The following is a 27307-nucleotide window of genomic DNA, read 5'->3' as shown; positions in this document are numbered from 1 at the left end:
TGCCTTGATGACATTAGTCAATGTGTATTCAATAAAATTTAGAGAGTAATAAGCTTAGGGCAGACTGTGTGGACCCAAAGTCCCATTTTACTATAATTTTGGACATGTGTTTATACTTACTGATGTCTCCGTTGCTCATCTATGGTCAAAGTGGTTGTCAATGCAAAACTCCAGCTCTCGCCTCAAAAACAATAAGAGATTGTTGATAATGGAGCCAATACAAGTGGCCATGGCCCAGGACAGAGAATTAGGGTACTCCAAACCCTGCGTTCCATTGTAGTAGCAGTTCTATGAGGCTTCTAGAGTAACAACAATGAGAACCATAATTAAAGAAGACATAGAAATGATATGCCTTCCTAGTGAGAAATCATTCCACAGACTGAACAAAGTCTCAAAGACTGAGGAAACGTCAAGTCTCTGCTAAGATAGCATGCGGTCAGCTGTAGCTAACGTCAGAGGAAGAGCCAGCTTGAAATAGATGATTTTGTTAACTTACAAACACCTTAGGCTTATGCATTTTACATATGCTGTCATCCTTAACGCTTTCTAGGTCCTGACTCAAGGTTGCAATTTGGACAATATAAACAGAGCAAAGATGGGAGACTGTAATTTTAACTTTTTCAAATCCTATTTTTAATGATGGTTCTTAAATGATTTAACCTCCCTTGTAGCTGACCACCCACCAGAGGTAGTAGAAAAAAAGGGATATGGGGGAAGTGGACCTGTTTAGAAAGGTTCTTTGGAGCAACTCCCATCTATGTTGCCTGGAAATCGTCAGTTCAGCTCACAGGTGAGCAGGCAGTGGCAGTTCAATCCATTCCGAAGCACTTCATGGATACACCAGCAGACCAATTCGGTAGAGTCAGGTTAGTGACTGGACCTAGCTGAGACAGCCAGGCCTCAGCCAGGCTGAGCCAGCAGTAGGGACCAAGAGGGACACCAGCAGAAGTTCTCAGCTTTGTCTCTCTCAGGGTAGCGAAGATCAGCAAAGACTCGAGACACACAAGTGTTGCACAGCTAGCTTTGTCTCTGTCACTCCGTGGAGTCCTATCTATACCCTCCAAACATCATGTGTCCTCCATGTGCCTTGCCCCAGTACTAGCATCCAATCAGCTCAAGTCGTTGGAAGCAGCAACAAAGTGCAGTGTACCACCAGAAGTTTTCTTGGTGCATTTCTCTCTACGGCATCCCAACACATGCAGCTCAGCTACCCAGTGGAAGGCAGACCACCACATGCTTGTCATTAACAAAGTATCTTTTATCACGTGACCTTACATGTGCTTGCTTTAGCAGAACATCCTCTCTCCTGTGTCTGCTTCAGCAAAACGTTCCTTCATGAGTCTGCCTTAGCCTTTCACATCCATGTCCACTTTAAAGAAATGTTCCTTCATGTGTTTGCCCCAGCAAAACACCATCCAACTGACTTTCCACAGAACCCTTAAGTTTCTGCTTCAGGACACCGCAAGTCTGGCCACTTATGCAGATGACAGACACACAAAGACATAACCAAACTTCTTGTAAGTGTGCATGTGGGTTTTTTTTCTTTCTTTTCATCTAGTTGTTACCTGGTGTCTTCTTGCCCATCTAGCAGGATTATGTTTTTCTCAAGAAGAGAACTGAGGACTCTATAGCAGCCCGGGCTTAACATTAGTTGTGACCTGTGCCACCCCTTGAGCAGCTGGTTAGAGGCTCGTTCATTGGAGATGGGCCTAGTTGGGGATAGGGGTGGTGAATCCTGGCGAACAGACATTTACATGATAGCAGAGTAATTTCGTCCATCACTCACAGGTCAGGTTAGCATTCTACTTAGCCTTGAGGGTATTTTGGATTAATGTCTCCTGAGCAAATCTACTAGTAAACCCTTTATATGATCAGTTTTATTACTTTGAGTTCTGCTACATCAAAAAGACCTTCAACTTGGCAGTGGAAACTTCAGATAGACAAGCGAAAGCAAAACAAGGAAGTCTGGGCTATAGACCTCAGATGTTTTCTGATGTCATTCCTAGTCTTTGGAGTGGTAGGAATCAGGGGACCATTTGTATATTCTAAAGAGGAATGGAAGTCACAAGGATGTTAGGTCAAACACTGAGGTAGACAGTAAATGGTAATGAGTTGGCAGCAGTTAAGAGACTAGGATAACCTAAGATAATTGGGCTCTCAACGTGTAACATCCCAACTCTCTCCAGTCAGTCTATCAGCCTTTTAGAATATTTGATGGTTATTTTTTTTTTAATTTTTTTCTTAAATCTAGGAACTTCATACACAGGATTGAATGGGTTTCTTTGCACACAGAACACACAGACACCAGTACCATGAAAGCTTCTGCTGCTTTCTGAAGCTCTAACTGTGGTGGATCCTGCTGGAGGGAGTGTTCTCTAACACCACGGCAGAAGTAACCTTGAGCAGAACATTCCATTTAGGACCCAGTCAGTGTCACTTTGCCAACAAAGATGACGCTTTCATGCTCATTGCCTGAGAAGAATCATCGGGAAGACTGATTCGGACCTCATCTCCAGAACAGGCTACAGAAAAATGGCTGTGTTTTAGCAAACACTATTTTCTCATGTTGATAAAGCTGGAACATAAGAAATGGGGCAACTAGGTCGGGCTGACATAGTCAATGCACAGGGAAGAATAAAGCACATGATTTGGGGGGACCTCTCCAGGAGGTCAGTGGGACCAAATAATGAAAATCCTAACATAATTTCTAGGACTACAGACTCTGGTGCTCCAAAACTCCTCTCTCCATCTTTTCAGTACCTACAAACCACAAAATAAAACTAACCACACTGTAAAATATTTAGAATCTGTTGCAGTTTGGTTTGTCTGCTAGCACAATGCTAGACCTTGGCATTTTCCATTGCTTGTAGTTTCTTTGTGGAAGGAATTAATCCCATTAGGTGACAGCTGTCCTTGATCTAAAATAACATTCACTCTCTCTTCTTTGTTTCAGATGCAAACCAGGAACATTTGTGACTTGCTTTCATAGTATCCAAAGCACTTGAGTTTTTAATTGATTATTTTTTTTAGAACAGCTAAGCTTGCCATTGGAGAATTCTTTGCATTTTCAAACAAAGCCCAATGCCACAGAAATCCTGCAGCGTCCCAGAATAAAGCAATATTATATCCTGAAGAAAGCATTGATTTCAGGAGCAGGCATGCTAACATTCATCAACAATGTCCTCCACTGCCCCCAATAGACACATATAAATGACCTCCTGCTAGACAAGATTGTCATGGTCTGTAGCCTCCTTGCTCTCTCCCCACACATCTCGGATTCTCTGGCTATACTTACTGACCAGAGCTACAGAGTCTCCAAGGAAGCATCCAAATTACCAGAAAGCCACGGCTCTATGGAGGGAAGCTGAGGAAGAAGGAAAACAACCTTTGCGTCCCAAGCTGGTTTCCATAACAGCAAATGTCTAAAAGACATATGGGAGAACATAATTGAGATGACGATGCAGTATAGAGCCCTCAGAGTCATCTCTGCTCCTTCAACAATTCGAATTGTCTACAGCCAGATTATCCATTGCTTAATCGACATTTCCTGAATGTTTTTCTTTGGTTAAACAGACAAAACAAAAGTAGGTTAAAAGGAATAATGTCTAGTCCTCACATTTCCTAGGACCACAGCTAGGTGACTCTCTTTTCATCTTTTCGTCATGGCAGCCTAGAAGGAAAAACGGACAACAGACATATACTCTAATAAGAGGGTATGTTTAACTCAGCTTTCTATGACGATAATGAAATACATTGCAGACATTAGACTATATGCACCAATTCTCCCTTGTTACTAGCAATCAACTGTGACAAGTGTCATCTTCAGCCAGGAGATCATTTTAAATGTCCCATTTTGATGCAAATGTCTTCTACTACTGATAAAAAAAATCCCAGAAAAACAAATGCTTCTACCTCACAGACACAGACCTAAGCAAGAAGAGGACAAAAGCTTACCATCAGCAAGACACGCTAAAGCTGATGCCTGAGAGTGTCTATGCCTCTGGTGGTCTTTGTACATATTTTAAACTTTTTCATTTTTCTATTATTCACATCTGAGGCCAGTGCTATTCCTGATTGGCTTTAGAATGAGCTTTTTCGGTTGTGTGGGGTGGATTTTTTTTTCAGCTTCAGTATTTGTTGTAGGATTTATATGTAGCTTCATGATCTCTGTTCTACCTACATCTCATGGGTAAAGAGAGAAGGCTGGATCTCCCTTCATGTGTGAAGGGCTAAAGATGAGACTCTTCTGGTTCTATCATCTAACAGTGGGTTTCTTTGTCTCACAGCTACAAGATGATGAAAATTTCCAGAGCTTATATCCAAAGCCAAGAAAACTTACCTAATCAAGAAAAGAGGGCAGTTTTTAAGAATGGCAAATCCAAGAGCCCAGGGAATTCAGCAAGGGGGACGTTTTAAAGAGAACGAAACAAAGCTCCCTGAGATGACTCCGATTCTGTGTTATGTTTTGTAGTTTCCATCCATGGTTTGCGATGACTCACTCCTCCCCAAGGCAGACTATAGAAAACAGAATTTTCTTCCTCTAAACAGTTTATAAGAAACTGGATCTCTCTGTGCTGCTGCCTCAGAGCTGATCATAAACCTGTCTTTCATTCCCCTTGTCTGATGGTAGAGGACTGACCTCTACTTTGGAAGATATCCCTAAAAGGCAAGAACAATACACAGTAAGGCTAGGAAAGCCAAGAAAAATGTAGAAAGACCTAACTGGGTTCACCTGCCCAGTCTACGGGCACATTATGAACTTTTTTGTCATCTTGCATTTTGATCTGTTTGCCCATGCTTAAGTCAGGCCCACAAAATGAAGTTTGCATTTAAAAAAAGGGACCCATGTAGCCATCTTCAGCTATCACAAGGGGGTACATGGAAGACAGTACAGTCATGCTGGGCAGGGAGGCTCTGTACTCTTTGTCATATTCCTCAGCCTGTGCAATTGTCACCTGTATTTCTCTGTAACCTCCTTTAAAGCCAACAAAGTTGTGTTTCCCTGGGTTTTGTTCTGTGTGAGAAAATCAGTCAAATCCAAGGGGGAGCTTAGTGGGAGCTTCAGTTTATAGATATCGGATCAGAAATCCATGTAAACAGCGGATACCCAAAGTGAGTACAGGCCGTCTTGAGACTGGATCCTCAAACTGAAGGATCTCGCATCATCTCCAAGTATACAATGCCAGAATCCAATTAAGTTAAGGGACATCCAGATGGTTTCCACTACAGGACTGATGGCTTGCTTGGTGTGTGAGGAAAACTACCACCACATACACACATTTAGCATCAGAGTTTTATGGTGTGTGAGTAGAAGAAAAACAGTTTGCTTTCCAAATCAGACTCTGCTTCTCAGCTTTTCTATTTAGGGGTACCTGTAGCCTTTGATGGATCGAGTGTGTTGGAAGAGGTTGATTCAAAGCAATTAATGTAATTCCCTTCTATATGCGGATTCTGATAATGGCGCTCAGATCAATTTGAAAGCACACTACATATGTAGACAGTTTTATCCTGAGGAATAAAAATATAGGTCATAGGCAAAAGCATGTTTTTATGCAGAAAAGAAGCATAATTTTATGAAGGGCCTAGACCCATGGGTTAGACGATTAGGTTATTTTACTGTAATTTACATTGCTGTGAACAAACTCCTGTGTGTTGTAGCCATGTTGGAGGCAAGACCTCTATGAAAGTGTTTAGGTCACAAAGGAGAAGTGTGCTATCTTCTTCACGTCCACCACATGAGGACCAAAAGCATGGCTCTTGTTGGCCCCTTTAAGATGAGTCAAAGCAGATGGTGGTGCTTTGATTTTGGACTTTCCATAGCCTAAAACATCAAGAAAATAGATATCTGTCCCTCATAGATTACTCAGAATGTGGCATTCTGTTCAAGTGGTATAACTTTAATTTTTTTTAATATTATTTTCAATGATGGTTCATAAACACTCCCTTTAAGCCTACCACCAAACAGAGGTAGTAGGAAAGAAAGGATATGGGGGAAGTGGACCTTTTTAGAAAGGTTCCCTGGAGCAACTCCCAACTGTATTGTCTGGAAATTGGCAGTTCACAGGTTAGCAGGCAGCAGTAGCTCGGTCCACTCCCAAACACTTCATGGATACACCAGCAATCCAGTTCTGTAGAGTTGGGTTAGCAACAGTGGTGGCGTGACCTAACAGAGACAGCTAGGCCTCAGCCTCAGCTTGAGTCAGCAAGAACGACCAAGAGAAACACCAGCAAGTTCTTGGTTGTGCCTCCCTCAGGGAAGTGAAGATCAGCGAAGACTCGAGACACACAAGTGTTGCACAGCTAGCTGTACCAGCAAGCCAAGCTCTGTCTGCATCACTCCGTGGAGTCCTAGTTATACCCTCCAGACATCACATGTCCTCCATGTGTCTTGCCTCAGCACAAGTCTTGCCTCAGCATGTGCATGCAATCAGCCAGAATCTGAGGAGTCCTGACAACTATGCAATGTAGGCTCAACTATGCAATGTAAGGTGAACCAATACAGCAGTTGTCAGCAAAATATCTTTTTTCATGTGTCTTTCCATGTGTTTGCTTTAGCAGAACATCCTCTCCCCTGTGTCTGCCTCAGTGAAATGTTCCTTCATGGGTCTGCCTTAGTCTTTCACCTGTGTCCAATTCAGGAAAACACTCCTTCATGTGTTTACCCCAGCAAAACACCATCCAATAGGACTGACTCTCCAAAAGACCTAAAGTTTCCACTTCAGAGTGGTACAAAGTGGACCAAGTTATTTATCTTCCTAATCTCATCTAGTGAGCAGGATGAAAGATAAGTGCATTAGAAAGGAGTGGAGTGGAAGCACTGGGATGGCAGTGAAGAGGAATGTCTTCACTGCCATTAAGACAATGGAAATGACTCCTATGGACAGTAAAGGCTTGGGATAAACTCATGACATTTGAGAGAAAGAAGGAAGCTGCGTAGAAAGGACCATATTAATCAACTTGGGAACTGCAGATATTCATACAAGATGTAGGGTGAACAGTGGAGGTTTGTGGAGCAACCAACTACGAGATACAAGAGAATCTCCTAGATCCGGGACAAGATCACAGCAAAGCGAATTAATGGTCTTACTTTGAGAAGCTACTCCCCGATGTTAACCTTTACCCTATGTGCACAGTCATAGGCTCAATAAGAAGAGTCATGTTTCAAAACAGTCAGGGGAACATTATCAGACATCACTTAAGTAAGAACCCTAAGCTGCAGCCACATGGACAACGTTCAGGTAAATCTTTCACGTCAACCATTAAGTGGATCATCTGAGAAGGCATGAGAAAGTATTCTTGAAATCTTAAGCAAGACTTCCAGCAACACGGCAGATTGAGAAGACCGAGATGCTCCCCACTTCCTTACAGATACAGGCACAAGAGAAAACGTTTCTCTACAAATTGCTTGGTACTGCATTTGGTTTGGAAGTGCTCCTCTGTGGTTCGCTTTCCAGTATGGGGAGCTACTGGCAGGAGATGAAACTGTTAAAGGAGCCCAGTCCCCACGTGTGGTGGTGCACACCTTTAATCTCGGCATGTAGTAGACAAGTGGATCTCTGTGAGTTTGACTTCAGCCACTTCAAATAGGAGGTTCCAGGACATCCCAGAGCTACACAGTGTGACCTTGTCTTAAAAGGAGGGGTTCCAATCTAAAGGTATTTTAAGCTTGAGTATGCTATTGGGACCCCCTACCCTACCCTTTTCTTTTGGCTCCCTAATTACACAATGAGGTGAACAAGCCTCTCACTCACATGCTTCTTCCATGATTACCTAAAGATCCAAGGTAACAGAGCCAACCATGGGTAGAAACCTTTATAAGCCATGAAGAAAAATACATTTTTCTTATATATAGTTCATCTTAGATATTTTGTTATAGAAACAAAATCCCAATACAATAACTTTGTCCAGAGGCCCAAAGGGAAAGCCTGAGAGTCAACTTGATATAAATCAGAGCCAGAACAAAACCCAGCACTGATGGCATTTGCCAAATGAGATTTGAACATAATTTGAAGTGTATTGAGCATCTAGGAGCTCAGGGTTGGAGAGGTAAGGAAGCCTTGGGTATGTATGAAGTTGGGAGAGTGAGAAGTAACTGTACAGTGCACAACTAAAACCCTATCCTATTAGGGGAAAGACATCTATTAGAACTCTGCTAGTCAACTCAGAAAAAAAGAAAAAGAAAGGCTTACTATTCACCGAAGCAAATGGGAGAGCAAGTTATGATAAATTCTAAGCCACATGCATGCCACGCCACATGTAGGCATGGAAGATGAATGTATTTAAGTCAGCAATATGAAAAAGTTAAGTCATGAAATTTGCATGAGAAGCTGTTTTAGTACCATTAAAGTCCTTAAAATCTGTAATGAAAACACATTTGAAACAACTCGAAAACAGTTTTGGTTGTCTGTCTTTCTTTCTCCTTTCTTCCTTCCACATCCAGCTCTCCAGGGAAAAATAGGCCCTGCAGAAGATGAGTTCACAAATTACAAAATTACAAACCACATGGGGATATGAATCACCATGAAGGAGAGTCAAGGCATTAAAAACAAGTGAAAATTAGCTATCCAAATCTTGAACATGATGAATTTGAGGTCGTGTAGATTTTAAAAGAATTAAATAGAACTTCTGGAAATGAAAACAGCAACAACTAACATAAAAAAAACACTCAAGAATATGTTTTAGTGTGATAAGAATTTACCTGCTTTATTTTGAATAGTGATGATAAATATTCTCAGAATAAGGGAGTCTGTGCAATATTTCATAATGTCCTCTCTGAGAATCCATACTAGGCTCTGAAGATAGCAAAGTCAGTTAAGACCTATCCAGCTCCTGACCTTATGGTACTTTTATTCTAAAGAACAAAAGTCCTGAAGTCTTACCAAGTGTCACAGCTAAATTGGGGTGTGATGATCATTTAAACAGGGAAGTGGCTAAGCCCATCTACTGGGCTTGAATGAGCAGAAGCTAATCAGCAAATGCTTTATGGAAATTCTTGAGATGAGTTTTGAAGGAAGGATGTCATTTTTATATCCATAAACGTGAGATAGACATTAGGGAGAAGGTTCATAGTAAGCAAAACTTTACAAAGCTGAACAGAGGGATGTAGGAGTGAAGGAAAAGAAACTGGGTTAGAGGGGTTGGGGATTTGGCTCAGTGGTAGAGCGCTTGCCTAGCAACCGCAAGGCCCTGGGTTCGGTCCCCAGCTCCGGAAAAAAAAAAAAAAAAAAAAAAAGAAACTGGGTTAGACCACAAGCATCCTGTGAGGTTCAAAGGATGTAAGAAGGCCATGTTATGAAACAGACTTGGGACCCTGGAGGGGAGGCTGCCTGATTTACATCTTTGGTCTGTAACCCATTAATAATGAAACCTTTTCCAAGTCAGTTAATCTCCCTGAATTTTAGTTTCTTCTATAGTAAAAGAAATAGAAAAACTATAAAATTTTAAGCATGGTGTGAGTCTATGAATATGAACACTTGTCAAGTTCCTAGAGCATTTGATAATCATGGCACTGAGCTCTTACCTCTTGATGTTTAATGAAAGATCTTCCTTGAAGTAAAAAAAAAAAAACCTACCTGGCAGATCTGAATGGAGCCATTGAAATACTTGGCTTCAGGTACATTCATTAAACCTTAAGTTTCTCATGTATTTTTTCCTGGAGACTAATTTAGGTTTAAAAGACTTGTTCCTTAAATTGCATCTTGGTAAAATCTTAAGAAAGAAATCAATAGCTAATTATAGTATGTTTGATTTCCCCTCTTTGTTACCCTCAGGGAAATAAAATATGTTCCTGCTGTAGCTAGCAAGGAACTCTACAATCATCCAAAGGACATAGAAAGGGTCTCAAAAAAGAACAGGAGCGAGGGTCAGTCATGCACATAGACTGGCTTTGCCAACAACACATCCCGTAGATGGTGGCCCTTGCCCTGCTGTTCTTAAAAGCATGGAATTTGTGAGTCAGTGTGTACCTCAGGGGCTTTTGTTCTTTAGCTGGACACGAAAATTAGGACAATACAACCTGTGGTTTTCTATTTTGAGTCTCCTCCAAGAAATACTCAACTATATATTGAAGACATCATTTAATGACAATCCTTTCTAACATGTCCCAAATGATCTATCTGCCTGTCCATAAATTCAGAACATACCAGGGCACAGGGACAGTTCTGTTTCACAACTTGATCCGAGATGACTTGGAGACACCCATTTCTTTAGGACCACATTCAAATTTTTCCTAACAGTGTACACGCTAGAATCGCTCACCTCAAGAGGTAAAAGGTAAAGTTGTTGACCTAACCAAAACTCACAAATGCTCTAGATAAATGCAACATCTTTGAGGCTGAGGTTGCTCTGGAGGCAATTACATATGCACAACTTGTTTGTAAGATGGCTTGAGGGGAAATTTACCTATAGTTATCTTGTTATCAGGGGAAAATTTCCAGGCCACCACATACTGTATTTGTAGAATGTTATTAACCATTCTACTTTAATTAGTCGCAGTCACTAGCTAGAAGGAATGGGGAGAGATACACTTGGAGTATTTCTTCCTTAGTGACTCTTTATCCATTCTAAGAAGGACAGCAATGTAAAATGAAGATTCATTCCTTCAGCAAAGGTGGAATACTTTTACATTTCCACATTGGGTAAGGTAAGAAAACACTTGTCGTAAAATATTGGCACTCTGTACCAAAGTTACTAATATGTAGAGAAGGGCCATCTATTTGGAAAAACTGTAATGTGGTCCTAAAAAAATGGGGGTACTGGTCTCTTCATTAAAAGGACTCCTGGAAAGCATGTAGCCAGAATATTGCAACTAATGCAAGATATGGATATTCTAATATAAATTATAAGCACACCTGGAGTCTCTTTTAGAAACAAACCCCAAGAAAATGCCCCTTGTAAAATTTTCCCTCAGGAGCAGGGATTCCCATACGTCTAGGATTGGTTGCATCAGAGCCAAGAGATGCCTCATGACAAAAGATGATATCACTAAAGTTTAAAGCTTCTAAGCACAGGACTCTGGTGTTTAGGAAAACGGGATAAAAAGGAAGACATGAAAAAGTTGGTGTGTGTGTGTGTGTGTGTGTGTGTGTGTGCGCACGCGTGTGTATGTGTGTGAGTGTGTGTATGTGTGTGTGAGTGTGTGTGTATGTGAGTGTGTGTGTATGTGTGTGTGTGAGTGTGTGTGTGTGAGTGTGTGTGGTGTGTGTGTGAGTGCGTGTGTATATGAGTGTGTGTGAGTGTGTGTGTGAGTGTGTGTGTGTGTATGTGAGTGTGTGTGTATGTGTGTGAGTGTGTGTGTGTGAGTGCGTGTGTATATGAGTGTGTGTGTGTGTGTGTGTGTGTGTGTGTGTGTAGGTGCATTCATACCACATTGTGTGTATGGAAGTCAAAGGACAAACTTGGGTGTCAAATTCTTACCTTCCACATTACGTCACAGTTTTCTTCTGTGTGTTGGCCCTTAATATTCCAGAGATTCTCTCATCTTTGCCTCCCAAACTGCCAGAAGCACCCAGCCTGTAGATACTACCATGTCTGGTTTTTATATGAATCATGGGGATTTGAACCCAGGTCTTCATGCTTTCACAGTAAATATTTTAGCACATTAAACCATCTCTCTAGCCCCAATGAATGAATAATTAGTTTTTATCCCTCAAATGATTGACTCATATTGTTGTCTATGTGCATTTTCTTAATGAGTACAGTATCAAATAAGTACAAACCAAAACAAGACTATAGGTAAAGAGAAGGAATTGAGTCAAGGTCACAAAGTGGTTGAACTGAGTTTTGAACCTAGAAACTATGACACTCACAAAGGACAGGGATCTACCACTGGGATATACTGTTGCCCTACTGCATGAACTATTAATTAGCCACATCCCTGACTAACCACCCCTAAGTCACTTTGGACTTACAGACTAAAAGATGCTCCAGGCTTTTGTGTCTCCCTTCTGTGGTGGTTTAAATGAGAATAGCACTCGTGGGCTCAGATGTTTGAATACTTAGAGCCCAGCTGTTAGGCCCTGTTGGAGAAAGTATGTCACAGAGAGTTGGCTTTGAGGTTTCAAAAGATTTGAGCCACTTCCATTGCTTTTGCCTCTGTCTCATTTTTGTGTCTCAAGATGGGAGCTCTCAGCTACTGTTCCAGTTCTATGCCTGTCTGCCTGTCGCCATGTTCCCTACAGCGATGGTTGTGAACGCTAACCCTTTGAGACTGTAAGCCCAAATAAACTCCTTACTCTGTAAGCTGCTTTAATCATGGTGTCTTATCCCAGCAAAAGAAAAAATAACTAAGACAGCGTCACTATTCTACAAACTCGCTACAATGGAGTGAAACTCTGAGACATGTTGATTTAATGTGAAAGAATTTCATTGAAATGTTTTTCTTCTCAACAGTCGATTCATTGCCAAGGTGTATTGGAGTGCCCAGAATCTTTTAATTTCTGCATCTATGGTATATTTATACTTGACTATAAAGCTAAGGAATTCCTGAGTGAATTGGTGAATGGAAGCAGATACATCAGGAAGGTGATGGCTGCTTCATGATGAAGTTTTAAAAATCAATTTGTTTGTGAATGATTTTTGGCTTCCTGGGTCAAAAAGCTGTATCAGTGAAAACAGAAATGAAAGGTTCTGGCACTGGGCCATGAAGTCCTGAAAAGGGACAGATCATGTCAACAATCAGAATCACGGAGAGCCAAGAGAAAATGCACTTAAATTACTGAAACTCATACATTGTTAGAAAATAATTTTCAAATAGGGAAAAAAACACAATTAAACATGACAAAAAGTAACATAGAATTTCTTTCACTGAAACACATTGAAATCACCTTTAATACTTCTATTTTGAAAAATGCCTTGCAGAAAATTATACTTAGAATCTAAGTGTCAACGTGCGGAAGACACACAATTCCATTGATGTCACCAGACACTTACAGAGATTGAACTGAGGTGGTGAAGGCAGCACAGAGATTCTTACAGATATGACTAAGATGTGAATGCGGGGTTAACTGATCCTACGTCTATTCCGATGCAGAAACTCCATACTGTACAGCACATCGCCTAAACATACACGGTTCAGTCAGAAATGATAACATTCTTCCTGTACAGTCTAGAGCCATCCTATTTTTAAATCTGTCCAACGATACCCTAACAACTGAAAAAATAAAGATTCATATTTCATATTCAGACAGGCTAAAAGCCTGTGAGGATCTCTTACTCTCCTTTCATTGACCAAAGCCTTCCAGCTGCTTCCAAAATAAGCTTCATCCTCCAAATCCCCTATTCCACACTGATATCTGTTAACTCCTGTCTGCCCCACTGTCACATGCTTTCTGTCTGATGAGCGTCAACTTCCTAAGTTAGATGGATCCACGAGCCAAAATGGATTGTGAGTGATCAGTTGTTTTTTTTCCTCTTCTTGGTGACAGAAAGGGGTAGTGCTTTTCAGCCAGGCACAAGGGGCTCCAGCCTTCCTCTACTCTAACACACAAACGAGGTTTCTATGCACAGAACGGCATGTTTGAAGTTGGGGAAGAGTTCTCCTGAGTATACCCCGTGGTTACTCCGATTGGTTAACCATGACTGAAGAAATGGTTTTTTGAAGTAAGCGTATGTCACACGAAGCAAAAGTATCTGTCAGACGTATTAATTTAGGGCCAGAGTATGAATTAGCAGTTAAGAAGACCTAACTACTCAATCACGAGGATCAGAGTTTGAATCCCAACACACACATTAAGTGGCTCACAATTACTTGCATCTCTAGCTCTAAGGTACCTGACATCATCTGGCATATTCTCCGACACAGGCACACACTTTCATATGGTTATTTTTAAAAGGTTTTAAAATGTATATTATATATATGTATATATATATGGTATGTGAATATGTATGTATATAGGTGTGTGTGTGTGTGTGAGTGTGTGTGTATGTATAACTGAAGTCACGCCTAAAGAAATGCTAAGGTAGAAATGACTGATAATGACTGATATGTTCAATGTGCCAGAGTTTACCATCTGCTGCAGGATCTTGGTGACATGAATGACTCTCTAGCTGAATAAATCTTCATTTCCTCTTTCGTAATCAATTCATGTTATCCAGATCCTTTAGTAGATGTATAAATCAACAATCAAATTCTGGTTGACTTGTGCCAAGGATGCAAATCAAGCATTCTGCTCTTTGCATGGTGCCTTGGCCTCACTGGAACTTGAATTAAAAATCGGAAGATGTAAGAGTTGACATCGTTACACAGCCCTCTTCTCTTTGAACAGTCGTATGTTTCAGTTCTTCAGTCTATGTTATACTGATTGTCAAAGTCAGATCCAAAAGTAATTCTGAGACAGAAACACGAGCTACTCCAACTTTCCAGCAAAACTTTAAATCTACCAGGAATCAATTGTATTTAGTCCCCCATTTTCAGTGTTTTCAATTATTTACCTACGTGTGGTGTTTGTGGGAAATATACGTTTTGCATGGAATGTGGCATTGTCTATGAGCTCTCCGTGTTGCTTGCCTGCTGCTGAGTAACTAGGAGCCTCCAGGGGGAACTGGATGGCACTGAATTTGATCACAGAAGATAGATCATATTTTAAAAGAATTCTCCTAACAGTGCAGCTACACAACAGAAATCTGCTGGTTTTCTGCTTTCAAGATTTTCAGTTGCTGTGCTCTTTGAGGGTTTAGGGATGGATTAAAAACTCAGAGAATGGGCTTACATGAAAGGACTGTGGGAGGGCAGACTCATGGGAAGACAGTCTATCCAGCATTATTTGACCACTCTCTCCTTTTCTAAACTCCCCAGAATAAATTCCATCCAGTTCCTTACACTGAACACCACATATGTTCACACAATAGCAAGCCTATTTCATCATGCCAACTAGAAGGACTATTTCAGTGTCATATGTGGGGAAGGGGGGAAAAGTAGAGTCCACATGAAAGCCAACTGTAAAGTCAGGCCATGAACTTAGGCTTCCCCTGCACCATGGTAGCCTTGTGGACTCCCTGCTACCTCAGAGGAGCCACTGTCTAAAGATGTGGCTGGTGATGGCAGCCATCAACATACTATGCTGAGCTAAGGGGTTCTGTGGTTTGGCATTCCACAGATATGAAGAAACCCTTGTTAACAGGAGGTAAAACCCCTCCACCTTGCTCCTGTTTCATTGAAGGTCTTGTTATTTAGGAGCTAATTGTGTAGTCTCCGGGATGTCTCTACTCCAGGAATGGGCTATCCACCCTCTGACAATATGTCCACCTTTATTTCTTTGTTTCTTTTTGTTTGTTTGTTTTGTTTGTTTTGGGTTTTTTTATTTTATATTTAATTTAATGTATCATTTTACACTTATTTTTTTCATTATTAATTTGAGTATTTCTTATTTACATTTCTTTTTTTTTATTAACTTGAGTATTTCTTATTTACATTTCAAGTGTTATTCCCTTTCCCGGTTTCCAGGCAAACATCCCCCTAATCCCTCCCCCTCCCCTCCACTATGGGTGTTCCCCTCCCCATCCTCCCCCCATTGCCGCCCTCCCCCCCACAGTCTAGTTCACAGGGGGTTCAGTCTTAGCAGGACCCAGGGCTTCCCCTTACACTGGTGATCTTACTAGGATATTCATTGCTACCTATGAGGTCAGGGTCCAGGGTCAGTCCATGTATAGTCTTTAGGTAGTGGCTTAGTCCCTGGAAGCTCTGGTTGCTTGGCATCAGCAAATGGAGAACAATGAGTGAACTCAGAGAATGGTAGGTCACCTTTCTATCTGCTTGTTAGCACCAGTAAGTGAGATCACTGATCAGGATAGAGCCTTTTGCATTTGGCTACCTGGTAATCTGGGGACTTTTCAAAAATTTCATGACTCACTCCTTCTTACCCACTATTACTGTAATAACTGAGTTGCTTGTGGCCCAAGTATAATCACACATTTGTAGATGAGCCCTATGCCCTGAAGAGATGAGCATACTCAGCACATCATATATTGACAGCAAAGAATAATGGGCTTTAGCATACATACATACATACATACATACATACATACCACACATATATTACATATATACCATACATACACACATGCATGCATACATACATGCATATATACCTAAAATAGAGACTCCTGTATAGGGTCAGGTGGGATGAGTAGGAAGTTTAAGGCTGTAGGAATGTCTCACTCTGAATAATAAGGATGCTTCTTAAAGGTTTCTGTATATTAGCTTTATAAACACTTGGTTACATTTGAATCAGTCAGGGGAGTATCTGCTTCTTAAAGCATGCCATACCATTAGCTTTTATTCAGGGCAGTGTGTTTAAATGAAGAAATAATTTCCTCATCATCCATCTACTCATAATTTCAATTTTAATACATCCAGTTGTCTAAAGCACCTATCTAGACACTCCTACTAAGATGGTTTTTATGGAGTAGATGAGGGCTCATTCTCCCAGGAGAACATTATAAGCTTTAGTGCTGTGTCTAACTTCAAAGCTGAGAATTGCTTATAATAAATTGTATTCAATGAGGTTTTCAATGAGACACACCTGATTAAGTTCTACAATTCTATAGGAGTACATATATAGAAGAAAATTAAGTGAACTAACTTAAAGCCAGGTTTAGAAGTATCTGCTTAAAGTCACATTCAAATCCATTCATTTATTTACATTTGTATAAAGAGGTCTGTCTGCTTTGTTTAAAACTTCTAAATCTGGTATCTTTTCAACTATTTAAATCCCTGGCCTGTCGAATTTTTATCTTGATTCAAAAAGTTGAAATGACCGTGTCAATTTGTGTCATATTCTCTTTTGTTCATGTCTCCATTTGCTCCTGAACAAAAGCTCATATTTTTATTTTCCGAAGATTTTCTACTTTGCTGTCACTTGTGTAGATGACTTCGGCGTCCTAGTACAAGCATACCAGAGCTTGAAAACTAAACTAGATTTAAAAAACCAAATTACAGTAAATGGCTTTTGCCTACGTTTGAGTTTCTCTTGGCTGCCTGCTTGGCATGCTTTAGGTTCATTCAAAGTATTTGAGCCCTTGATAGAAAGGTAGAGCTAAATTTTTCAGATTCGTTTGTACCACTTCCTGTTAGAAATGACAGTTGCCAAAACAAGACCTTTGTTTGACAGCTCTTCTCTTCACTAACCCTTCTTTACACCTAATAAAAAAGGCATGGTTTGATTAGTGACAACTTCCCTCTGTCCTTCAGATAAAACGCAGAAGCTCTTTTTAATTCCTTTTTAGTTTTGAAAAGCTTAAGTGTGGGCCTCTATGTTTAAGAATCAATATTTCTACCCAGCCACTTGGCTTAATTTATCAGATGGAGAAGTTCTCTGGTAGAATTTTTAGGGTTGCTTACCTATCATATCATCTGCAAATAGTGATATCTTGATCTCTCCTTTGCCATCCCTTAATCTCCTTTCGTTGCCTTGTTGCTCTAGAATTTTGAGCACTATATTGAATAGATATAGTGAGAGTGGGCAGCCTTGTCTTGTCCCTGATTTTAGTGGGATTGCTTTAAGTATCTCTCCATTTAATTTAATATTGGCTGTTGGTTTGCTGTATTTTTCTTTTATTATGTTTAGGTATGGACCTTCAGTTCCTGATTGTTTCAATACTTTTAACACAAAGAGGTGTTATATTTTGTGAAATGCTTTTTCAGCATATAGTGGATTATGTCAATGGATTTCTGTATATTGAACCAACTTTGGATCCCTGCAGTGAAGTCTACTTGAAAATGGTGAATGATGATATTGATGTGTTCTTGGATTGAGTTTGTGAGAATATTATTATTTTTCCATCGATATACATAAGTGAAATAGGTCTGAAGTTCTCTTTTTCTGTTAAGTCCTTGTGTAGTTTTAGTATCAGAGTAATTGTGGCTTCATAGAATGAATTAGGTAGTTTTCCTTCTGTTTCCATTTTATAGAATAGTTTGAGAAATATTGGTACTAGCTCTTCTTTGAAGGTCTGGTAGAATTCTGCACTAAAGCCATCTGGCCCTGGGCTGTTTTTGGTTGGGAGATTTTTAATGACTTCTTCTATTTCCTAGGGACTGTTTAGATGGTTTATCTGATCCTGATTTAACTTTTATCTATCTAGAAAAAATAATCCATTTCATCATTTTGTTGGAAGTACAGGCTTTTGTAGTGGGCTCTGATGATTTTTTGAATTTCCTCAGTTTCTGTTGTTATGTCTCCCTTTTCATTTCTGATGTTGTTGATTTGGATGCTGTCTCAGGGCCCTTTAGTTACGTAAACTAGATGTTTATGTATCTTGTTGATTTTTCTCAAAAAACAGCAATAACAACAACAAAACATCTTTTGGTTTTGTTTGTTCTTTGTGTTGTTCTCCTTGTCTCCCTTTGGTTGATTTCGGCTGTAGTTTTCCTTTATACATAAAATAAACAGGCTGAGAAAGAAATTAGAGAATTAACACCCTTCACAATAGTTACAAATTATATAAAATATCTTGGAGTAACTCTAATCAAACAAGTGAAAGATCTGTATGACAAGAACTTCAAATCTCTCAACAAAGAAATAGAAGAAGACCTCAGAAAATGGAGAGATCTCCCATGCTCATTGATTTGTAGAATTAACATAGTAAAAATGACCATCCCACTAAAAGCACTCTGCAGATTCAATGTAATCCCCATCAAAATCCCAACACAAGTCTTCAAAAACATGGAAAGAACAATTCTCAAATTCGTTTGGAAAAACAAAAAACTCAGAACAGTGAAACAATTCTTTTTTAATATGTATTTATTTTTATTAGAAAATTTATGTATTTACATTTCAAATGTTACCTTCTTTCCCCCTCTCCCATTACCTCCCACCACTGCTTCTATGAATATGCTCCTCCTCCCACCCTCCCACTCTGACCTCAATACCTGGCATTCCCTTACATTGGGGAAATGAGCCTTCACAGGACCAAGAGCTTCTCCTCCTATTGTTGCCAGATTCTGCTACATATGCAGCTAGAGACATTGGTTCCTCCATGTTTACTCTTTGTTTGGTGGTTTAGTCCCCGGGAACTCTGGGGGTTCTGGTTGGTTAATATTATTGTTTTTTTCTATCGGGTTGCAAACCCCTCAGCTCCTTCAGTTCTTTCTCTGATTCCTCCATTGTGGGGAAATCACCATATCTGACCTCAAGCTATATTACATAGCAATAGTGATAAAAAAAAAACCAGCATGGTATTAGTACAGAGACAGACAGGTTGATCAATGGAATAGAATTGAAGACCCATAAATAAAACCGCACACTTATGCACACTTTCTTTCACAAAGAAACCAAACATATACAATGGAAAAAAGAAAGCATCTTCAATAAATGGTGTTGATCTAACTGGCTGTCTGTATGTAGAAAAATGAAAATAGATACATATTTGCTACCTTGCACAAAACTCAAGTCCAAGTGGATCAAGAACTTCCACATAAAATCAGATACAGTGAATCTAATAGAATAGAAAGTAGGAAAGAGCATCAAGCTCATTGGAATAGGGGGAAATTTCCTAAACAGAACTGAATGGCTAAGGCTCTAAGATCAAGAATTGATAAATGGGACTTCATGAAACCGGAAAGCTTCTGTAAGGCAAAGGACATAGCCAATAAGACAAACCAACAACCTATAGATTGGGAAAAAATTCTTCACTAACCCCATATCCAATAGAGAGCTAATATCTAGAGTATATAAAGAACTCAAGAAGCTCCAAAAAACCGAACAGCCCAATCAAAAAATGAGGTTCAGAACCAGAGAATTCACAATAGAGAAATCTCAAATGTCTGAGAAACACATAAAGAAATGTTCAAAGTCCTTAGCGATCAGGGAAAAGCAAATCAAAACAACCCTGAGATTCCACCTTCTACCAGTCAGAATGGCTAAGACTCAAGTGACAGCTGATTCTGGCAGGATGTGGAGAAAGAGCATCCCTCCTCCATTGTTGGTGGGATTGCAAACTGGTACAACCACTCTGAAAATCAATCTGGAGGTTCCTCAGAAAATTGGAAGTAGATCTACCTGAGGACTCAGCTATACCTCTCTTGGAAATATACCCAAAGATGCTCCAATATACAACAAGGACACATGCTTCACTATGTTCGTAGAAGCCTTATTCATGATAGCCAGAAGCTGGAAAGTACCCAGATGTCCCATGATGGAAGAACGGATACAGAAAATATAGTTCATTTACACAATGGAATACTACATAGCTATTAAAAAGGAGGACATCATGAATTTTGCAGGCAAATGGATGGAACTAGAAAATATCATCCTAAGTGAGGTAACTCAGATCCAAAAGGACATGCATGGTATGTGCTCACTAATAAGTGGATATTAGCTAATAAATACAGAATAACCAGGACACAATCCACAGAACTCAGGAAGGTTAACAAGCTGAAGGGCCCAAGTGAGGATGCCTCAATCCCACTTGGGAGGGGAAAGAAAGCAATCACTGGGGAGCAGAGGGAAGAAGGGACCTGGGTGGGAGAAAGGACAAGGAGAAGAAGGGAACACATCGGGTATTGAGGGGAGATAGGACTGAAGCCCTGAGGGCCAGCAGAAAGTATGAAAACAGGCAACACCAGGAGGTAGGAAGTGTGTGGGGGAGGGAACCCTCTAGAATGTACCAGAGACCCGGAGGTGAGAGACTCTCAGGACTCAAAAGGAGAGAAATGCTCTAGAGTGGGGAGGGGGAACATCCAGGGGAGGGACAGGACACAGTCAAAAGCTCTGACCCAGAATTGTTCCTGTCTGAAGGAACTGCAGGGACAAAAAATGGAGAAGAGCCTGAGGAAAAGGAGGTCCAGTGACCAGCCCAAACTGGGATCCAGCTCAAGGCGAGGCCTCAGGACCTGACCATGTTACTGATGCTGTGGTGTGCTTGCAGGGAGGAGACTAGCATGGCTGCCCTCTGAGAGGCCCAACGAGCAGATGAAAGAGTCAGATACAGATGCTAGCACTCAACCAACGGACAGAAGCCAGGGACCTCCAGGATTGAATTGGGGAACAGCTGGAGGAAGCCGAGGAGGAGGGAGGCTGCATGGGAAGACCAGCAGTCTTAACTGACATGGGCTCCTGAGATCTCAGACACTGAGCCACCAGCCAGACAGCGTGCACCAGCTGGTGTGAGCTCCCCACCCCCACCCCAGGAACATATATAGCAGAGCCTGGTCTGGCCTCAGTGAGAGAAGACACACGTAACCCTTGAAAGATTTGAGGCCACAGGGAGTGGGGAGGTTTGGTGGGTGGGGCTGGGTTGGGGACATTGTCTTGAAGACAGGGGAGGGAGGAGGTATGAGATGAGAAGCAGTCTGGGGGCAGACCAGGAGTGGAATGAAGACTGACTGGACTATAAAAAAAGATTAAAGAACAAAAAATAAATAAAGATTATGGTATATACTCACTGATACATGGATATTAGGGAAAAAACTGGGAATACCCATGACACAACTCACAGACCATATGAAGTTCAAGAAGAAGGAAGACCAAAGTGTGGACATTTCAGTTCTACTTAGAAGGAACAAAATTATCACAGCAGGTAGAAGGAGGGAGGGATCTGGGAGGGAGAGGGAAGGGGAGGGAAAAAGGAGGACAGGGTCAGGTGTGGGAGGAGACTGGGGGGAGTATAGGGAATTGGAAATTGAATGGAGGTGTGTAGCAGTGGAGAGTGGGGAACTGGGGGTAGCCACTAGGAAGTCCCAGATGCCAAGAAAGCAAGAAGCTCCCAGCACCCATGACATAAGCTGAAATACCCAACAAAGGGGAAATGGAACCTGTACAGACCATGTCCAGCAGTTAGGCACAGACCTGGTTGAGGGATGGGGCCACCCACCCATCTCAAAATATTAACATAGAATTGTTCCTATCTAAAGGACATGCAGGGACAAAGGATGGGGCAGAGACTGAAGGAAAGGCCATCCAGAGACTGTCCCACCTTATGATCCATCCCATCTGCAGACACTAAACCCAGACACTATTGCCTATGTCAAGAAGTGCTTGCTGACAGGAGTCTGGTATGGCTGTCCCCTGAGAGGCTCTGCTAGAGCCTGACCAATACAGATGCCGATGCTGGCAGCCAATTATCAGATCGAACATGGGGACCCTAATGGAGGAGGTAGAGAAAGGACCGAAGGAGCTATAACCCCATAGGAAGAACAACAATATCAACCAATCAGACGCCCTCAAAGCTCCCAGGGACTAAACCTCCAACCAAACAGTTCACATGAAGGGAACCATGGCATCCAGCAGTAGCAGAGGATGGCCTTATCTGGTGTCAATGGGAGAGGAGCCCCTTGGTCCTGTGGAAACTTGATGCCCCAAGGTAGAGGAATGCTAAGAAAGTGAGATGGGAGTGGATGGGTGGGGGGGGAGCACCCTCATAGAAACAAGGGGAGGGGGGGATGGGATATGGGGTTTGTGGAGGGGAAACCAGAAAGGGGGAATAACATTTGAAATGTAAATAAAATAGCCAATAAAAACAAAAAATAAAACAAGCACAAAAAAGAATAAGTATTCCTTTTCCTATTCCCTCTGCTTAGGCATAGTATAATTTGAACCAAGAGTTCTTATGCTTTGGTAAAACATACAGTCACCCTTCCTCCACACTGAACACTATTTTCTCTTCCACAGGACGTAGTAATGGTTGGCATTCTGAGAGAAGAAAATTCTCATGTGTCCCATCTTCAGGGACAGCAACTTAGCTGTGATCTTTGTTGAACACTATTTGCTACAATAGACAGATGTCCCAATTACTCTCATCTCTCTCAGAAGGTTATTCTAGGGAGATGGTAGGATTCTGCAGTTAAATGAGACCTACTCCAAATATTTCTACCCACTATTTAAGGAAATACCGCTAAAATACAAAGAAGAAAAAAGAAAGAAAGGAAGAAGGAAGGAAGGAAGGAAGGAAGGAAAGAAGGAAAGAAAGAAAGAAAGGAAAAGAAACTAAGAAACAATGAAAGAGAGGTATTTCTTTTTTAAAAAAATTGGATTCTTTATTAATATTTCAAATGTGAACCCCTTTCCCAGGTTTTCCTCCACAAATCCCCATCCCATATCCTTCCCCACTTCTTCTATGAAGGTATTCCCCCACCCATCCACCCATCCCTTCTGGCCTCCCCACCCTGACATTTCCCTACACTGGGGGATCGAGTCTTGACAGGACCAATGGCTTCTCCTCTCATTGGTGGCTAACAAAGCCATTAGGAGAGGTATTTCTTATAAAGTATTCTTGCTCCAGTTCCTCCTCGGGGGAGGGAATGTACACTTGAAAGTATCCATATTCGGTGGCCAGGTGACAGTAGCTCATAGTCGCCCATGTTAAATGGGCTGAGATTTAATAAAGCAGGCAATCAGAGATGAGATTGTATGGCTAAGGTGGTTGTGTCTGTCTGGAATAATCAATGATTCTGAATAAGGCACAAGCCAGAAAAGAAATTTCGGCTTTATAAATTCAAATAATGAAATCTGTTACAATAAAAAGATATACTTCTCATCTCTTAAAATGACACAAGATTTTCATAAAGAAATTCTCGTGAATGTATGTATCCACAAAGGGATTAAAAACGTAAGATAGGTGATTAACTTGGAAACAAGCCAGACTCACATCTGAAAGCAGTATGTTATGAAATCATTTGTGTTTGGGTCAGGAATAGGGTTGCTTTAGACAGTTCAAAAAGATTTTCCCCCTTAGTCCTTATCTATTTGTTTCCTGAAGGATTTCCCTCAGGCAATCAAGACAGAAGCAACAACAATAATCTTATTTACAAGGAGGTCAGAAGGGCAGAGGGTTGGAGCCCCCAGGGGCTGGAGCTCAATAAGGCCCCTGTCATTCTGAGACCAAATGGTTGCCCCAGCCCAGGTGAATAATGACCAAGAACACTTTGGGACTGGGGACTATACTGTTTGGGGAGCTAATTGATGTCCTTCTGTTCCAAATGAATAATGTTCTTTTCTCAGTGATGATAATGTCGGAAGGAAAAATTATGTGGCTAGCTAGTAAGAAATACAGAGAGGGAGGCCCCACTTCCACCACTGAGTTCTCTGCTTTGCCTTGCAGGAAGGGAAATTTCTTTATGTGTATGTGATGTTTTGTAAGAGTGCCTTTGAATCGTCATGATTACCAAAAGGCTGGGTAGGCTCTGGTATCGTGGACTGTTTCCGCCAATCTGCTGGGGCAAAGTAAGCTGCAGCATGCCTCACCAAGAACAAGGATTGCGCCCAGCACTGGTTCCATTCGCTGGACATTTTATACTAGCTTGCATCTCTTGCTGTTGTGCCCATCCTACCATTATTTCTCACTCTACCGTTTCCCAGCATGCTCGTATACACTTTTCTTTTTCAAGGCTACTTCCTGTCTGCACTCTGCTCCAGTGTCCTTCCCTCCTACTTCCGGTTGCTCTCTGCATTTTATTATTGGTTGTACTACATACAGATGGTTTGGTGGGTCACCTTTTGACCAGATATTAAGTAATTTGATGATCTAGCATGGTAGATAATACACGGGCTCGAAATATACAGGATAAATGCACTAGTCATTTGCTGTAAACCCACCGGTCTTCACTCAGTAATCCGGTAAGCCATGAGTACGTTCAAGCGGGGCCACTTTCAAGCCGGGCCACTTACTAGTCGCTTGACCTTAGGCAGGTGACTGTCAAATAGGAATAATACTATTTCACAGGGTGAGTGAGAGGATTAAATGAGATAATGCCTCTTATTTTAATGAGCTCAATTCTAACCACTATTATCAGTGGCAGGTACAAGACAGGTTCATAAACTGCTTATGTGGTTGTCACAATCCCATCAAGCTATATTCCATTGACTAGTATAGAATATGTTTTCTAGATGCCTTATGTACAAGCTAAAGGATGGGAGGTAGATTTGTTTCCTTAAGTGAATTGAAGTTAGATGTTCCTGTAAGTAAGAAAGCAAAGGTTGGAGGTGTAGCATGCACGGGTGGGATCAGGCTGTACTTGTCGTGAAGTATATTTAACTTCCCCCAATTACCTCATCACCTAACCAAGGTGAGTCATGCTCCTGTTCCGTAAGCAGTGAAGAGCACAAATTTATTTGACAACCAAGATAGATATAATGAAGTTTATTAATTGTCATTTGAATAACTGAATAGAGTCATTCGCCACTCTTATTTCTCCTATTCCTTTGCAAGTTCCAGGGAGGGATCCAAAATCTAGAGCCCAAAACCATAAGTTTCCATGAAAGAAATGCAACTTCCTACTCTCTATGCACGGTATTGGACCTGTTAGAGACTACACATGTGCTGAAGATACAGAGGCAGAACGCTGATTGTTGACTGTGAACTTGGCAGGATTTAGAGTCAGGGTGAAAATAAACCTCCGGGCATTTATGTGTGGAGATTTCTAGACTGAGTTCCTCAGGGTGGGAAGAGCTATCCTAAATGTGGCCAGCACCATTCTACTGCCTCCGGTATAGACTGAAAAGCAAGCTGAAGGTGAGCCTTCATAACTCTGCCTTCTGACTGTGGAGGCAATGTGGCCCGCCAACGCTCTTGCCGCCATAACTTCCCCTCAGTGACGGACTACACCCCCCAAGCTGTGAGGCAAAGGAAAGCTCTCCTTTCTTCAGTGGCTTGTAGAATACTTGGTTACAGAAACGAGAAAAGAGCCCTTAATGCACTCCTTTTTTTTTTTTGGCATGCGTAAGTGTTCTTCTTCTTTAACTTTGCTAGCATGTGAGAATTATCAAGAAATGCATATATATACAAAATGAATACGTTTGTAGGTGGAAGTACTGTTATAAACAAAGTAATATGGACCCTGTGATCAGAGAAGCCTTGGTCCTAGTCTTAGCTCTGTAATCTCACTAGCCTTTCTTCTTACCTATACACAAACAGTGTCATACACATCACAGAACTGACACAGCACAGAGCATGAAGATAAGGTGCTATGTGGAGAGATGGCACAACATCTGGCGATGCTAGATACAATGTTGTAGTGGTGCTAGATACAGTGTTGCATAGATGTTTCATTTCCGATCATTACCTAAAAACCTGGTGTAAACTTGTGTGCCTGTATGTGTCTGCATGTGCCTGTAATCCCAGCACTTTGGAAGCTGAGATGGGAGGGCTGTAAGTGTGAATCCAACGTGGACTGTGTAGCAAGAGTCTGTTTCAAAAACAGTGAAGGGAGTGAGGAAGAGGAAGACAGGAGGGAAAGGCAGAGAGGGGCAAGATGTATAGAAGTTAAACTGAATAAAATAGCACAAAGGAATCCAACATGGATTAATTCTAGTGGATTACATTGGCATTTCTAATCTGACATCATTTAAAATATATATTTCTATATGGGGAGAAACATATGTGGATGGAGGGCCAGATTGGGGTTTTAAAATTCACTATAACAATACTAAAATATGTATTCTTTTCCTTTGATGTACTAACATAAAATTTAATATCTAAGAATAGATATAATTTATTTTTTGTCAGCACATTACGCTTTTGCATTATGAAAGAGGCAGAATAATTAATTTAGGTTGCTTATTAAAAACAAAAATAACCTAGTTTTAAATATTCACTAATTCATTATTTCAAAATCTTTAATGCTTTCTTCAAAATTGATTACATGCTTTTGTTTCAAAAAGTTAAACTTTTTCCTAGTGCTTCTTTTTATTAGTTGAATAGAAATCCTAATTTTGCAAACTATTGAAAAAGACATGTATCTTTTATGCGGCTCAAGGTATACGTTCATGCCCTGTTTAAGATTTATGTTTCAGTGTGTATGTTAAATTTTAACTTATGTATTGCAGCTGTTTGCTTTAATAAATTACAAGGTCATTAGAATCATTAGTTAAACAATTGTTTAAGAAAGCACGGTGGCGAGATGAACAAGAAACCTAGGACAAGAGAAACTCCCAGGAGCCTATGAAGGTCACCTGAACTAAGACTCCTTGCAGTAGGGGATATGGAACTTGAAATGGCCACCTCCTATAATTAGGTAAGACTTCCAGCGGAAGGATAGGGATTCCAGCCTACTCACATCCAACCCACAGTTTTCCCTGCCTATAGGATGTGCTGGGATAAACATGGAGCAGATATTGAGGGTATTTCTGGACCCAGGACTTGCTCAACTTGAGACCCAGGCCGTTAGAAAGAGCCTACCTATGACCCTATTAATGATATCTGACTACACTTGTAGACAGAAGCCAAGCAAAACTGTCATCTGAGAGGCTTCACCCAGCAGCTGATGGAAACAGATGCAGAGACCCATAGCCAAACATTAGGTGGAGCTTAGAAATCCTGTAGAAGACAGGGAGGAAGGAGTGAGGAAACCAGAGGGGTCAAGGACACCACAAGA

General features: G+C 41.0%; 1 long non-coding RNA gene across 1 annotated transcript in view; it reads right to left on the bottom strand.

Moving 5' to 3' along the window:
- LOC103692331 (uncharacterized) overlaps positions 1-15434 on the bottom strand; it is a 79079-nt gene extending 63645 nt beyond the window's left edge. Inside the window, exon 1 of the long non-coding RNA XR_005504709.2 lies at positions 121-15434. This is a non-coding gene — a long non-coding RNA (uncharacterized LOC103692331). The remainder of the gene's footprint in view (positions 1-120) is intronic.
- Between the last annotated feature and the right edge of the window lie 11873 nt (positions 15435-27307).

The sequence above is a fragment of the Rattus norvegicus genome, chromosome 5 (genome assembly GCF_036323735.1).
Source record: "Rattus norvegicus strain BN/NHsdMcwi chromosome 5, GRCr8, whole genome shotgun sequence".
In the NCBI taxonomy this organism is placed as follows: domain Eukaryota; kingdom Metazoa; phylum Chordata; class Mammalia; order Rodentia; family Muridae; genus Rattus; species Rattus norvegicus.
Note: the sequence above shows the minus strand (reverse complement) of the source record. Positions and strands in the feature narration are given on the sequence as shown.